The sequence below is a fragment of the Geotrypetes seraphini genome, chromosome 8, assembly GCF_902459505.1.
Source record: "Geotrypetes seraphini chromosome 8, aGeoSer1.1, whole genome shotgun sequence".
In the NCBI taxonomy this organism is placed as follows: Eukaryota; Metazoa; Chordata; class Amphibia; order Gymnophiona; family Dermophiidae; genus Geotrypetes; species Geotrypetes seraphini.
The window spans coordinates 189,513,802-189,530,522 of record NC_047091.1 but is presented as its reverse complement, the minus strand read 5'-3'; positions in this window follow the sequence as shown (position 1 = coordinate 189,530,522).

Below are 16,721 nucleotides of genomic sequence, written 5' to 3'. Positions count from 1 at the left end.
TCTGAGCTTCCGCATGGAAGGCAAGAGAAGGAGTTGGCCATCGTGGGAGACCAACTCCGCCCCCAACAGCCCTTGCTGAGCCGTTCTTCAAATCTGAAATACTGCCATCTTTTCTGCTCAGCCCTTCTTCGGCTCCAGCCACCGCAAGGGAAGGAGTTGGCCGGCGTGGGAGACCAACTGCGCCCCCAACAGCCCTTGCTGAGCCTTTCTTCAAATCTGAAAAACTGCCATCTTTCCTGCTCAGCCCTTCTTCGACTCCAGCCACCGCAAGGGAAGGAGTTGGCCATCGTGGGAGACCAACTCCGCCCCCAACAGCCCTTGCTGAGCCGTTCTTCAAATCTGAAAAACTGCCATCTTTCCTGCTCAGTCCTTCTTCGGCTCCAACCACCGCAAGGGAAGGAGTTGGCTGGCGTGGGAGACCAACTCCGCCCCCAACAACCCTTGCTGAGCCGTTTCTTCAAATCTGAAAAACTACCATCTTTCCTGCTCAGCCCTTCTTCGGCTCCAGCCACCGCAAGGGAAAGAGTTGGCCGTCATGGGAGACCAACTCCGCCCCCAACAGCCCTTGCTGAGCCATTCTTCAAATCTGAAAAACTGCCATCTTTCCTGCTCAGCCCTTCTTCGGCTCCAGCCACCGCAAGGGAAAGAGTTGGCCGTCGTGGGAGACCAACTCCGCCCCCAACAGCCCTTGCTGAGCCGTTCTTCAAACCTGTAAAACTGCTATCTTTCCTGCTCAGCCCTTCTTCGGCTCCAGCCACCGCAAGGGAAAGAATTGGCTGACGTAGGAGACCAACTCCGCCCCCTACAGCCCCTGCTGAACAGTCCGCTGCCTCCACTCTGCCTGCCTGGCTTAAGTCTCCCATGTTCAAATTCCATCGTGATCTGTACAGTTTACTTGATTGCATTATAAAGGCTCTTACCCAATTAGCCATCGCTAAGCCCCTCCGCTGGAATTTGTCCAGTTACTAGTCTCTGCCCATTGCTAAGGCCCTTTTCTGACCAAAAAAAAAAAAAATAAACCACCATGAAGCCACCCCTTTGGGTCCTTATACTCCTGCTCTGCTCATCTCTCAACACCTCCCTCTGCCTGAACCCTCCCTCTCCCAACCTGCTCGACTCCTCAAATAGTCACAATTCTGGCCCTGGCACCAGAATCCCCACCCTGACGCGCCCCAGGAATCACCCCACCAGAAAAAACCCCCCGCAAAGTCAATCCCACCTCTCTAAAGCCTGTCCCCCATGCTAACCTCCCCTGCCATGCCTCTAACTCTCTCACCCCTGTCCCGACCCTTTACTGCAACGCCAGATCCGCATGCAATAAAATTCAAATTCTGAAGGACCTCCTTGAGGACCTTGATCCTGGATTCCTGTGCATCACAGAATCATGGATCTCAAAAGACGACCTCTTCACACAAAACGAACTCTGCACCCATGGCTACCAAGGCCTCTTTTCACCCAGAATCAACCGCAAAGGAGGTGGCCTGGCACTCCTCTACAAATCCTTCTTTGATGTCCAGCTCCTCGAGAGAGGCACCCACGCTTCATTAGAATATATGCTAGCCTCAATCAATGATGAGCTCCGTCCTCACCCACTGGGCATCCTGTTACTATACCGTCCACCTATCCCTTGGTCCAATTCCTCTAACCTTGTCTTCAAGACCATAACTAATGCCTTTCTCAAATTCCAAAGATTACTAATCATCGGAGACGTTAATCTCCACCTTGACGACTCCACCAGCAAGGACACGATAGAATTCAATGACTTCCTCATCTCCCTAGGTTTCTCCCCCCCAACATCCGCTCCTACCCATGAAAAAGGGCACACCCTAGACCTCATCCAGTTCCTCGACCTCACCGCTTATAAAACATCTGCCGAAGACACCCGTTGGGAACACATCCCGTGGTCAGACCATCTCCTAGGGGCCTTCTGCCTCCCCATCTTCATGTCTCATCTCGGATCCCCACCCCGATCCCCCAATTCTATTACCTTCCGGAAAAAAATTTCGAGCGATCTATTCTGGACCAAATTCCTCAACCTCCTCCCCTCCATTCCCAAGCTTGCAGACTCTGAAAACAATTGGCACAACTGGATCGCCCTTTCCAAGTCCACCTACCACTCCCTCGCCCCCCAAACCACTAAATCCATCACCTATCCCCATAAAGCCCCTTGGTACCTTCCACTCCATAGAGACCTGAAACAAAAATGTCGAGCCTTAGAGCGAAAATGGAAAAAATCCAAATCCTCATCTGACAGACAGGCCTGGAGAGTCAATATCAAACTCTACAACTCAATATTAAAAAAAGCAAGGAAGAACTTCTATGGAGACAAGATCTCCAAATCCAAAAACCAGAATGGCACATTGTTCAACATTTGGCGCTCCCTAACCACTAAAAATGACTCCACCCTTCTTCCCTCATCTCCTTCAGCCGAGGTCCTAGCAAAATTCTTCAATGATAAGATCTCTACCTTAAGGCGCTCCTTCCCGCCCGCAATCTCCTACAATTCTCTGGTGCCCCCCGAACCCAACCCCACCCTAGCTGCTCTCAACCACATCCCTGCCGACAGATCCTGGACTGTCTTCGAGCTCATATCTGATTCTCAGACCCTTAAACTCTGCCTCAAGTTAAAATCATACAACTGCATCCTGGACCCATTTCCCTCCTACCTATTTGAGAAAATCCCTGCACAGGCCATCACATCTCTTACCAAACTCATAAATTCTGCCCTATTATCAGGCCTATTCTCCACTGAAATGGGACACATCGCATTGACCCCTTTACTGAAAAAAGCTGACCTAGACCCCTCCATACCATCCAACTACCGTCCAATAGCAAATATCCCTCTCCTCACCAAACTGCTCGAGTCTATCATATCTACCCAGCTCTCTTCCTACTTAGAAAGATTCTCCATCCTCTTACCTTACCAATATGGCTTCAGACCCAACTTCTGTACTGAATCCCTATTGGCCTCTCTAATCTCTAAGGTTCAGCAACTGCATTCTCGTAACAAGTTTGCTGTCCTTCTACAATTCGACCTCTCCGCAGCTTTTGACGTTGTCCACCACGACATTCTAATTTTCCAACTCTCCGAGATAGGCATTAGCTCCATAGTTCTTGATTGGTTCTCCAAATTCTTGCGCTCCCGCTCTTACATGGTTAACATGAGCGGCACCTCATCCTCCCCCTGGACCCCGACTTGTGGTGTCCCACAAGGCTCACCCCTCTCCCCAATCCTCTTTAACATTTACATGTCCTCCCTGAAACTACTCCAACTATCCCCCCTTGAAACTCTTTACACTTACGCTGATGACATCCTCGTCCTCCTTGAGACCGACTCGAACCTCACTAACATATCCTCATGCATAAAGAACCTCCAATCCTGGGCATTCACAATGCATATGAAACTAAACGAGTCCAAAACAAAACTCCTTTGGCTCAGCCCAATATTAGACCATCTACCTTCCTCCATCCCATTGTCCTCCGGCCCCCCATTACAGCTCGAGTTCTCAAGCAAAGTTCTGGGTGTCACCTTAGACTCTTCTCTATCCTTCAACAAACATCTCCAATCCCTGGTGAAGAAATGCTTCTTCAGCCTTCACATGCTAAGGAAAGTCAGACCCTATTTTCACCAAAAACACTTCGCAGTCCTAGTACAATCCATCATCCTCTCCAGATTGGATTATTGCAATTCTATCTACCTCAGCCTAACCAAGAAAAGCCTCCACAGACTTCAGCGGATTCAGAACGCCGCAGCTAAGCTTGTTTTCGCGAAAAGCAAATTTGATCGCGTCTCACCACTCCTGTCTAACCTCCATTGGCTCCCAGTAATCCCCAGGATCCACTTCAAATGTGCGTGTCTGGCCTACAAGATCCTACATGGCATCCTTCCTGCCGTTATCCCTCTATCCTGAAACTCCCCAACCCCTACTTCCTCCAGATCCTCCCAAATTTTTAAACTATCCTTCCCTTCCATAAAAGGTATTTCCCATGCAGGCAAACTTGGGTCATCCCTCCCCTTTAGAATCACTGAGATCTGGAATAACCTCACCTCCCCACTCCGAACCTCAAGCTCCCTCCAACTCTTCCGCAAACACCTAAAAACCTGGCTATTCTCAAAACTGTCAGCTCAATATTAAATGGCAATAATCTTCAAATCCAGATGTTCATATAACTTCTCTCAATAAGTACTGGATTTGTAAAGTGTTAATATATTTTTTAGTTCAAAAAAACGCCTCAGCCCCACCTCTCCACCACTGTAATAATTTTATACTGTGGGAAGTTTGTTGTGGCACTTCATCATTGGCTGTCAATTTGGTTTCTTTTATGTTCATTTAGTTTTTCATTTTGTGCTGTTAATAAATATATTTCTTTTGCAATAAATACGTGTAAAAAAGCTGTTCAATACTTATCTCAGCCAAACCCGGGAGTCAGACCCGACATGTTTCGCACGAGAAGGTGCTTTATCAAGGGTCTCCCAAGGCTGCCGCTGTCATCCGACTCCAACTGAATTTGCCCACAAATTCACTTCAACAAAGTGTTTAAGGCGTTTCCTTTCTGACTTAAGCCGGTCCCCTCCAACCCCCGTAGAGTCCCATCGGGGATCCATAACTAAATTAAAAGCCCCTCCCACAAGCACCGAACCCTTCTTAACCTGCAGTACCTTGGCCAATACCTCATCGAAAAAAGAACCCTGTTTAGAATTCGGGGCATACAGATTCACCAGAGTGACTACTTCCCCATTTATCTGGCCCAACCAAATCACCCATCGCCCCCCCTCATCCCTCCATTCCCGTTCAGGCACTATTTTAAGATGTTTAGCAAACAAAATACCCACCTCTGCCTTCTTCCACTCTTTTCTATTGGAGGCCCAGACCCTTCCCGGATATTCTCTATATTGTACCAGCTTCTCCCTGGGTCGCACAAAATGAGTTTCCTGAACGAAGTTGATATCAATGCGCAGCCTCTTCAACTCCTTTAACAATAGTTGGCGTTTATGTGGCATATTGAGGCCCTTAACGTTAAAACTGCCCACTCTCAAAGAATCAGGTCCCATAACCCAAGACTCCTACCCCACACCATGCACCCCACTACCCCCTCCCCCCACTCCAGACCCACAAGCCCATGCTGTCACCTACCCCCCCCCCCAACCCCACCACCTCCCAACCCTGCCCATATCCATCTGCTCCTCAGCCCTCCCATGACTCCGGGTGACCCTACCCCAGCTCCCTTCAAGCGTCAATCCCCAATCACTCTCCCCTAGGCACCCCCATGCACTCCCCCCCCCCCCCGTTAAGTGACCCCTCACATCCAGCCCCACACACACTCCAACAAGCACAACAGCTCAGTCAAGGCATGTAAAGTCCCAACTGTCCAAGAGCAGCCAAGCAGAATCCGCCGTCGCGCACTCGCCAGCTCAAGTGGGTGGTCCAGATCCGCTTCTCCCAGATGGCTCCTCCACCTCTTGACCAGCACCCGGTTTTCGCGACCTGGCGTGCACGCTCCCTCCAGCGAAATTTCTCCAACTGCTTCAAATGCCCCACTCAGGTCTTGTACCACCTCCTCCTGCTCCCCCATTCTCCTTTCAGTCTCCTCAACTTTCCCCATGAGGTCTGCTATCTCTCTCTTGATCTCTTTCACTGTGTCCCGGATTTTCCCTTTGACACCAGCAACCTCCTGCTTAATATCGCAGACCCATTGCTGGAGGTCTGCCTTAGTCACTGCCGCGGAGGAGTCCATGCGCCGCAATCTCGGAGAGGCCCTCCTCTCCGACTCTTCATCGGACCCGCTCTCCCTGGACTCACGCTGGGATGCGCACGAGGCTCCACGCGACTGGCGAAGGCCGCTTTTCTCTAGCCGCTTCTCGTGCGGTCTCCCCTCATCTCCTTTCTTTTTAGACGGCATACTAGTGATCCATGCTGCTTCCTACACTCTGCCCACCGGGTGCCCAGCTCGCCACCACTGCGTGCACGCTCCGGATCAGGGGAACTTACACGCTGGGATCAGAGCTCTGGCTCTAACCCGCCATGCAAGGTGATGACGTCACCAGAAGTCCCTAACTCACTTTCTAAGATAGGAAGAGCATATGCTCAGAAAAGTGGATTTCTGCAACTCCAGGATTGTGGGAAAGGATTGAACACCTAGAGCAGGGGTAGGCAATTCTGGTCCTCGAGAGCCGGAACCAGGTCAGGTTTTCAGGATATCCACAATGAATATGTAGGAGATGGATTTGCATGTACTGCCTCCTTGAGATGCAAATCTATCTCATGCATATTTATTGTGGATATCCTGAAGGCCTGGCTCCGGTTCTCGAGGACCGGAATTACCTACCCCTGTCCTAGCCTGAGGCCTGAAATTTCTTCCTCCCTATTTTGTCTCAGGTTCCAGCTGCCTTTGTTTACTCTCTTACTCTAAATCCCACCTTTGGCCCCTGTAGTCTGGCATCATTTTCTCCCTCTCTCAACTGGCTAAGAATCTCTTCTTACCTTCCCTTTACCTTTCTAGTCTGTCATTCTCTCTTCCTCACCCCCACTTGTAGGTCCAGAATCCATGTCCCCTCACCCCATCCACCACCTTTCTTGCTTGCACCCTAAACCCCTTCCCTACTCCCTACCATCTGGCATATATTTCTCTATTGGTCAAGCATCTCTTCCTTTTCACCCACACAGCTTTTGGGCATGGATTTCCTCACCCCTTTTTCCCTCTATAAGTCCAGAATCCATATCCCCTTCCCCTGCAGTTCAAGCATCCATGTCATCTTCTCGCCCTACTTGCAGTGTGGCATCCATGACCCTACCCCTACCCCCAAATTGTAGGGCATATGTGTTCCCTCCCTCCCATTAGAGCAGACATACCTGTGGGCCTCCCAAAGAAGCAGCAGCCAGCCACACCGCTGTGAATTGGTTGGTTGTGTCTGGCCCTGCCAAGGCCTTCCCTCTGTCACATTACTTCCTGGCCATAGATGACAAAGCAGAGGGAAGGCCTTGGTAGGGTCAAACACAACCAACCAATTCACAGCAGTGGGGCTGGCTGCTGCTTCTTCGGGAGGCCCACAGGTATGTCTGCTCTCGGTGGGTGGGGGGGGGGGCAGCACCATAGAATTCCAAGAGTAGGATGTGTATCCTCTTCACTGTACCTTAGGTGAGTTCCTTCATAAAGATGGCCGCCATCTTGTTGGAATATTCATTTCTATCTCTATCTCTACCTCTGTCTTTATATTTTTATCTTTACTTTTCATAAATTGTTTCTTCAGATACTTTAGTTAGATTGTGAGCCTTTGGGACAGTTAGGGAATTTCCAAGTTGCTATCTTATTTATTGTATCTTTTAATGCATCATTTTTGTAAACCGCTTAGAAACCTCACGGTTATTAGCTGTATATAAGAATTAAATTAAAATTAATTAAATTAAATTAATAGATCCCAATAAATAAATAACATGTGGTAGAAGGTTATGCTCTCATGCACTGGTATAATTCATGTTGAAATGCCTATAAGTTAGAACCTCTTGAGTTTCGGTGATAGATGAATCTTACCAGTTGCTGAACTGAAGCCTGCTCCTTGCTCTAAATCTTATTGGTAACTTGCAGAGCAATTGCTTGATGTTGAGGTAGCAAGGCTCCTGTATATATGCTGACTGTTGAACTGACTGAAGCAGGAACTTTGGGTAATTGATTTCCACTGGTAGCCGCTCCAAGAGCCTAATGTGTCTAATGTATTAATCTCTGTCAATGCAAGGCTTAAAGGTGTATTAAATACCTAGGATCAAGGAAAAAGCCTGAACACCTCCCACGCCAACCTGAATAGGACAAAATGGGGACAATCAACAAGGGTGAGTTACAGTACTTCATCAGCATAAAGAAAAGGTGCTGGGGTAGCCCAAAAATAGAACACAGTTTGCCTTCAGCTCAGTGCACTCTCCCTGATTGGCAAGCCTTAGACCCCTCAAAGTGCATCCCAAGATGCACTGAGAGGGGAAGGGCTACATTGATGAGGTGGCCCTATCAGCAGAGGGCTCAGTGGGTAGGAGGAAAAAGAGAAATGCCAGTTTAGCTCATTACAGCAGGAGAATCCCCCATCAGCTAAGCCAGCAGAACTCCAAGGCCATTTTTGGGGAGGTCTTTTTTTTTTTTTCATGTACAATGATTATCTCTCTCCCCCCATCTCTTGTGCAGCAGAACCCTTGCAGCTTATATCCCTCCCACCCCCTCTCCCTGCTGACCCTGGCAGCACAGGGCCCATCACAGCTTTCTTGTGCCTGGGCGTTCCTCTGCTGTGATGGGGCCTGTACTGCCAACAATGTGGTTTGAGGTATTATATTTTAGTCTCACAGTTGGGGTTTGGATGGGAGGGGGGAACACTGATGCTGCTGCCGCTGGCCACAGTTTCAGGGTAGGGCTTATATAGCACAGTTACTTACCGTAACAGGTGTTATCCAGGGACAGCAGGCAGATATTCTCACATGTGGGTGACGTCATCCACGGAGCCCCAGCGCGGACAGCTTTTCAAGCAAACTTGATTGAAGTTTCAAGTTTGCACACTGCACCACGCATGTGTGTGCCTTCCTGATCCACTAGAGGGCGCATACCCTCCTCATGGTCCTCAGTTCAGATAGCTAGCAAAGAAGCCAACCTCGGGGAGGCGGGCGGGTTGTGAGAATATCTGCCTGCTGTCCCTGGATAACACCTGTTACGGTAAGTAACTGTGCTTTATCCCAGGACAAGCAGGCAGCATATTCTCACATGTGGGTGACCTCCAAGCTAACCAAAAAGGGACGGAGGGAAGTTGGCAATACAAGAAAACAGATTACGCAAAACCGACTGGCCAAACCGGCCGTCGCTCCTGGACAGAGTATCCAGGCAGTAGTGGGAGGTGAAAGTATGAACCGAAGACCAAGAGGCAGCCTTGCAAATCTCCTCGATAGGCGTCGACCTGAGGAAAGCTACAGAAGCCGCCATCGCTCGGACTTTATGTCCCGTGACTCGACATTGCAGCGCGAGACCAGCCTGAGCGTAGCAAAAGGAAAAACAAGCAGCCAACCAGTTGGACAAGGTGCGCTTGGAAACTGGGCGTCCCAACCAATTAGGGTCGAAGGACAAAAAGAATTGAGGAACCGTCCAAGGAGACTGAGTGCGTTGAAGACAAAAAGCCAACGCCCTCTGACAGTCAATTGTGTGAAGCGCCTCCTCGCTAGGAGGCGAGTGGGGCTTCGGAAAAAAGACCGGAAGAACAATGGAAAGATCGAAAGGAAAGTCCGAAACCACCCTGGACAAGAACTGGGGTTGAGTACGCAGGACCACCGTGTCATGATGAAATACAGGAAAAGACGGGTCCGCAACCAGAGCTTGCAGCTCACTGACTCTGCGAGCAGACGTGAGAGCAACCAGGAAACCCACCTGCCAGGTGAAGTAATTCAAAAGAGCTTCATCAATGGAATCAAATGGAGGTATCACCAATTGAGCCAGGAACACACAAAGATCCCAAACCACCGGAGGGATGTACAATGAAGAAATCCCTCATAAAACGGGAAACCATCTGGTGGACGGAGAGCAGCGTCCCATTTAGCGGCCGAAGAAAGGCAGCAAAAGCACAGAGGTGGACTCGAATAGATGTAGATTTGAGACCAGACCGAGACAAGTGCAACAGAAAATCCAGCACTGAAGGCAAGGAGGCAGAGAGCGAATCCATGCGGTGCTCAGCACACCACTCAGCAAATCAGGACCATATCTGGGAAAAGCATTGCCGAGTGGAGATCTTTCGAGAGGCCTCGAGAACACCCCCACCGACAGAGAAACAGAAGGAGGGAGGCACGTTGCGAGGAACCAAGCTGATAAGTGTAGAGACTGCAGATTGGAATGCAACAGAAACCGCAACACTGAGACAGCGGAGACGGGAACATAGGTAGAAGCTGAGTCTCCCTGACACGCTGGAGGAGCAGGGAGAACCATGGCCGCCAGGGCCACAGAGGATCCATCAAGATCCTGGCGGCGCAGACCGACAGGAGGTATATCAAAGACCCGAGAATCAGAGTAAAGGGAGGGAACGCATAGAGGAACCTGCCCATTCCATCGAGAAGGCAAGCATCCTCCTCGATGCGAACCCAGGAGAACATCCTCGAGCAATATCGAGGCAACCAGTGAGTGAGGGGCGAAGTGAACAGAACTACCTGTTGGGTTCCCCACCGAACAACCACATGCCGCAGAGTCCGAGAATGGAGCAACCATTCATGCAGTCGAAAAGGGCGACTCAACGTGTCCAACAGACAATGCTGCACGCCCTGGAAAAACACCGCCCGAAGAAAGAAGCAGTGGTGTAACGTCCCCTGCCAATGACGAAGGGCTTCCCTGCAAAGTAACAGGGAACCTGTACACCCTGGCTTGGTCACAGAAATAACGCCACCGAGATGTCGGGACGCACCAGGACCCCGCAATCTTGCAACCCATAACGAAAATCCACCACGGCATTGTAAATGGCCCGGAGCTCCATCAGATTGATGCGGCTGCGACAGTCTGCACCCGACCAAGGACCCTGAGTCCGAAGGCCGTCGAGGTGCACCCCTAAGCCCATGCCGAGGAGTCCATCGGCAGAACCTTCTGATGCGGGGATACGAAGTGGTGGCCCACCAACGAAACGAGCGTGTCCAGGAGGGAGGCACCACAATGTGCTGGGAAGCGGGATCCCGATCCTGCCATCACTGAGATGCTCGGGTCCAGCGGGGAACACGAAGATGAAACCAGACGAACAGCGGGACATCACCGTGGAGACCCCTGATCCAAAAAGGATCAGCAACAGCTCAGCCGAGGCTGAAGACCGCTGAGACACCAGCTGACTCAAGCGCCGACAGGCAGCCTGCCGAGGCAGAGGCAAAAAAGACCGGAGGCGGACCGAGGACAGAGGGGCCACCTTCCGGCCTAAACAAACAAGGGCCTCCCCCTGAGGCCGAGACAAGAAGGAGCGCAGACAAACTGGGTCCAGGTCCGCCCCGACGGACTCCCGAGACCGGGGTGGGCAGAGTCTGACCCACTCCCGTACTAGAAACTAGTGCAGGTCACGAAGGGCCAGGACTAGACGCAGAAGGGAGGATGGGAATGCCCAACCGACAGAAGAGAGGCAATACTCCCGGTGCGTAGACACAGAGACACCCCTCCCGAAGGGAGGGGAGGAATCCCCAGAAGGGGAGCAACCCAGAGGCTATGCGAGAATAGTCAAAAGGACGGCCAGGAGTCGCCGAAGCCGGCGGCTGAACCCTAACCCGGCGCTGCTGCAGCTATTGCGGCTGCTGCGAAGGAGGCCGAGATAACACAAGAAAGGTATCCAGAGGGCCCCTCCGGAGAAGGAGACCAACCCACCAAGGCAGACGGGATTTAGCTGGAGGCGTCCCGAGGGGCGAAGGACCGGTCGCGGTCTGAGAGGCGGTTAGTGGCCACCGCAAGAGAGGCCTGAAGAAGCGCAGAACTCACGCAAGTAAAAGCGGCGAGACGACCCTGGAGGTTCGGATCCTCAGCCACACTCTGCGCCAAGCGAGATGACGCATGGCGGGAGCAATAGAGCCGGAGCAGGGAGAGAGTCTCCTCCAGGAAACCAAACTCCGCACTACAAGATTCCGTCACGGCTGCCCGGAATGAACCGAAGAGAAAGCGGGGAAGCCTCTCAAACCGGAGCTGGAGACGCCGAGGCGCAAACCCACAGTCGACGCCGAGGCCCAATACCTCAGCCGCTGCCGAGGTAAAACGGCCCAAGTGACGTCAAGGCACAAAGCTTCCGTCGACGGCACGAAGCCTCGGCAACGACGAGGCACCGAGCTCCAGCCGACGATGAGGCCCTCAGCCTCAGTCGACGTCGAGGCACAAGCCTCAGGCGACGTCAAAGCACCAGCGTCAAATGACGCGGAGTACACGGCCGCAACCGACGTTGAAGGTACAAAGACACACAGCCTCAGTCGACATCGAGACCCCAAGCCCCAGTCGACATTGAGTCAGAAAATCAAAGCACAAAGCCTTAGACGACGTCGAGGCACCCAGCCGCATACTACGTCGAGGCACAAGGCCTCAGGCGGTGGTGAGGCACCAAGCCGCAGTCGACGTCGAGGCACAAGGCCTCAGGCGGTGGTGAGGCACCAAGCCGCAGTCGACGTCGAGGCACAAAGCCTCAGTCGAGGCACCAGGCCCCAGTCGACGTCGAGGCACCAAGCCCCCAGTCGACGTCGAGGCACGAAACCCTCGTCGACGTCGAGGTACGAAGCCTCCGTTGAGGCACGAAGCCTCAGTCGACGTCGAGGCACGAAACCTCCGTCGACGTCGAGGCACGAAACCTCCGTCGACGTCGAGGCACGAAACCTCCGTCGACGTCGAGGCACGAAACCTCCGTCGACGTCGAGGCACGAAACCTCCGTCGACGCACGAAGCCTCCGTCGAGGTCGAGGCACGAAGCCTCCGTCGAGGCACGAAGCCTCCGTCGAGGCACGAAGCCTCCGTCGAGGCACGAAACCTTCGTCGACGTCGAGGTACGAAGCCTCCGTTGAGGCACGAAGCCTCTGTCGACGTCGAGGCACGAAACCTCCGTCGACGTCGAGGCACGAAGCCTCCGTCGACGTCGAGGCACGAAGCCTCCGTCGACGTCGAGGCACGAAGCCTCCGTCGGGGCACCAAGCCTCCGTCGAGGCACCAAGCCTCCGTCGAGGCACGAAACCTTCGTCGACGTCGAGGCACGAAGCCTCCGTTGAGGCACGAAGCCTCCGTCGACGTCGAGGCACGAAGCCTCCGTCGACGTCGAGGCACGAAGCCTCCGTCGACGTCGAGGCACGAAGCCTCCGTCGGGGCACGAAGCCTCCGTCGGGGCACCAAGCCTCCGTCGGGGCACCAAGCCTCCGTCGAGGCACCAAGCCTCCGTCGAGGCACCAAGCCTCCGTCGAGGCACGCAGCCTCCGTCGAGGCACGCAGCCTCCGTCGAGGCACGCAGCCTCAGTCGACGCCGAGGCACGAAGCCTCAGTCGACGTCGAGGCACGAAACCCCCGTCGACGTCGAGGCACACAGCCTCCGTCGAGGCACGAAGCCTCCGTCGAGGCACCAAGCCTCCGTCGAGGCACCAAGCCTCAGTCGAGGCACGAAGCCTCCGTCGAGGCACCAAGCCTCCGTCGAGGCACCAAGCCTCTGTCGAGGCACCAAGCCTCCGTCGAGGCACGAAGCCTCCGTCGAGGCACCAAGCCTCCGTCGAGGCACGAAGCCTCCGTCGAGGCACCAAGCCTCCGTCGAGGCACGAAACCCCCGTCGACGTCGAGGCACACAGCCCCCGTCGAGGTACGAAGCCTCCGTCGAGGCACACAGCCCCCGTCGAGGCACGAAGCCTCCGTCGAGGCACACAGCCCCCGTCGAGGCACGAAGCCTCCGTCGAGGCACCAAACCTCCGTCGAGGCACCAAGCCTCAGTCGACGTCGAGGCACGAAGCCTCCGTCGAGGCACGAAGCCTCAGTCGACGTCGAGGGACGAAGCTCCAGTCGACGTCGAGGCACATCGAGTTTCAGAAGTCGGCACCGTACCAATGAAACTGGTAATAAAGGTGCAGCAGTGCACTCCATAAGGGCAACCTCGATATGAGTATTCCCATGAAAGGAGGCACGCTTTGAAGGTCTCGTAGAGGCGGGCACGATCGCACTCGATGCCTGGAATGCCTGAGACTCAGCCGGTGGCGTTACCGAGGTAACGCACCTAGAAGAAAGAAAGAAAGAAAAACTTACCGGGGATCGAAGCTGCACAGTCCGATTCCAACGAAGGAAAGAGGGTCCCGGCCATTCTGCTCACACGAGGTGAGCCCAGAGAGAGGCCAGGGAAGAAGAAAATACAGCTGCAGGCAAATGAGGCCTAGCCGCATGGCTGAGGCCCAAGAAGGGCCTGCCGGAGGAAAAACACAATAAAAAGTCTTTTTTTTTTTTTTTTTTTTTTGAAACAAAGAAATACACGATCAATTAACAAACGCACAGCGACTCCCTAACAAAATAAAGAAGCCGCGGTGCCAGAAAGGCACTTAGAAGAACGCAGAGAAGAGAGACAAGGTCTTTCTGGCTCAGCGGAAAACTAAGAACTGAGGACCATGAGGAGGGTATGCGCCCTCTAGTGGATCAGGAAGGCACACACATGCGTGGTGCAGTGTGCAAACTTGAAACTTCAATCAAGTTTGCTTGAAAAGCTGTCCGCGCTGGGGCTCCGTGGATGACGTCACCCACATGTGAGAATATGCTGCCTGCTTGTCCTGGGATAATAAGGCCTATCCCAAAAATCATGCTAGGTGTTATTTTCAGGGCAATGCGGTATATGCACAGTCACGTATTTTCTTAAATCATGGTGAGAAAGGGAAGCCTTCCTAAACTTTTCTTTGACCTCCAGTGGCAGATGAAGCCCTGCCACCCACAGAGCTCTTTTTGAGCTTCAAGGGTCCAAAAAGTTCTGATGAGCCAGACACCCCTTCTGTTCTTTTCTCCACTTGTAAGCCTCCACAGGGCTGATATCGCTACCCTGTTAAGGATACTACTGTCCTTGGAGAACGGCAAGCCTCTTAAGACATCTGAAAGCTATCACAAAAAAAAGTTAAAGCCAAGGAAATGCTAGGGGGCGGGGGCACCAACTTGGCCCACCTCCAGAAGTTAGCCTCCAATATTCAGTGGCAGTATTGGGTAGAGGCTAAACCAGCTGGCTTATTGCTCTGCAGAACTAGACTTCATCTGTTGAGAAATACCAGTAAGTAAGAATATCAACTCCCTGAAGGCAGAATTTTGAAATGCAGCACACTGGAGCATTACTATATAATCTAAAACGTGAGATGTGTTTTAACAGGCTTAGGCCATCCATTTCACACATTAAGCACCATTTATCACTTATTAAGAACATAAGAGCAAGAGTGGTTCAGATCAAAGGTCCATCTAGCCCAGTATCCTGTTTCCAACAGTGGCCAATCCAGGTCACAGCACCTGGCAGCAACCCAAGCGTAGCCTTAAACAGAAGGGATGTGACTTTGGCAGTTATCTTTCCAACAAACTGCTGTCACTAAGGTGTCCATTTACTGAATTGCAGCTAGTGCTTGTACCATCAGGCCAATTTATGTGCTGCACACTAAGCAGTTAGCCAAGGGCCCTTACCCCCTACTGGGCTCATGCAGTGTTGTTTTTAAATGGTTGTACATTAGTGGCAAAATTAAAAAGGGGGGGGATAGTCTATTTCTGGCTGCAGCAAAGACCGATGGTAGCACCACTTTTGCTGCAGCTTTAGTAAGAGGGCTGCTCACACTATCATCCACCTGTCCTAAGCAGATTACATAGACTACAAACAGAACCCCATGAAGTGCCAAAATCACAGATCTGTTTAATAGTCCCTTAAACCTGACTTCCATCTTACCAAACCTGCTCATCTATAGTCTTCGATCTTAATAGAGGCTCATAGTGATTCAGTATAAGATACTGATACTTATCAATCTACTACTAACCACTTCTATAGCGCTGAAAGGCATATGCAGCACTGTACATTTTGACATTTATAGATAGTCCCTGCTCAGAAGAACTTACAATATAACTTGGACAGAATCTAAAAAGATACTGGCAGCCAGTGAAGCAGCTTCAGGTCTGGGGTCATATGCATCCTACCAAAAGCCGTGCTGCAGCATTTTGAACCACTTGGAGTGCTTTTTCTCCCAGGTGCCTGTTATCCCTCAGAAAAAGACATTACATTACAACACCTGCCTAAAATCAGATGCCGATAGCACTGGCTTCAACCGATCTAGCAATTGAAGCTGGAAAACACAGATTGCAGAACCGCTGACACTTGTATTCAAGTGTGGGGAGTTATATTAGATCATAGGCTTACTATGCAGAATTTCTCCCTTTAACTCCACAGCCAACCTCAGACTCCGGCCACCATTCATGCACCTGTCTTCTAACAAGTTTAAACTGCACTGTGTCAACACAGCCAAACATCCATTTTTGCCAGAGAAGTCAAACATCCTCAGCCTTAAACAGGAAAAGAGAACTGGACGTAGTCACCGCAGAGACAGTAACTCCCATGTTCCCAAAAAACAATGCAACGGCCTAATAGTCATTAACAAATGCCAAAAGCACTGACCCCCTGGGGCACCCTTCTAGTCATGAGCTGGTGAAAAAACCGTCCAATCCTTACCTGCATTGATAACTAAAATATGATGCAAACCGTGCCTGCACTTTATGCCCACCCTCTTAAAAACAGAGACAATATCCCAAAGACACCACAATGTCTGAATGCCATCCAAACCAACCTGCAGCTTGTTCACCATAGATGAGCAGCGTCTACACTGTAGCCTGATCTAAAATCATGCTGACCTGCATCCAAAATTTGCTTCTGATTTACAAACACCAGCAAATGCCAATGCTGCTCACTCAATTACCTTAGATTAAATTTTTTTTAAAAACCCACAACAAAACCTCATCCAATATATCTTTCTTAAACACAAACTTAATAGTAGCTCTCTTCAAGGATGCGGGCAACAAACCTGATTCCAAGGAAGCCACCACCTTACACCAGGGCTACATCTAAGCCCAGATGACTTACTACCCCAGCTGAACAAGGGTCATTCAATGCCTTAGTAGGGCGTAAGGATTTATCAATAGAGCAGTTCCTGCTCCTCCAACAAACTGAAATCCAACCACTGTGGTTGTCTTAACCACATCACTAGACACTTCCCTGACTAGACCCATCTCCTCTCATCCAA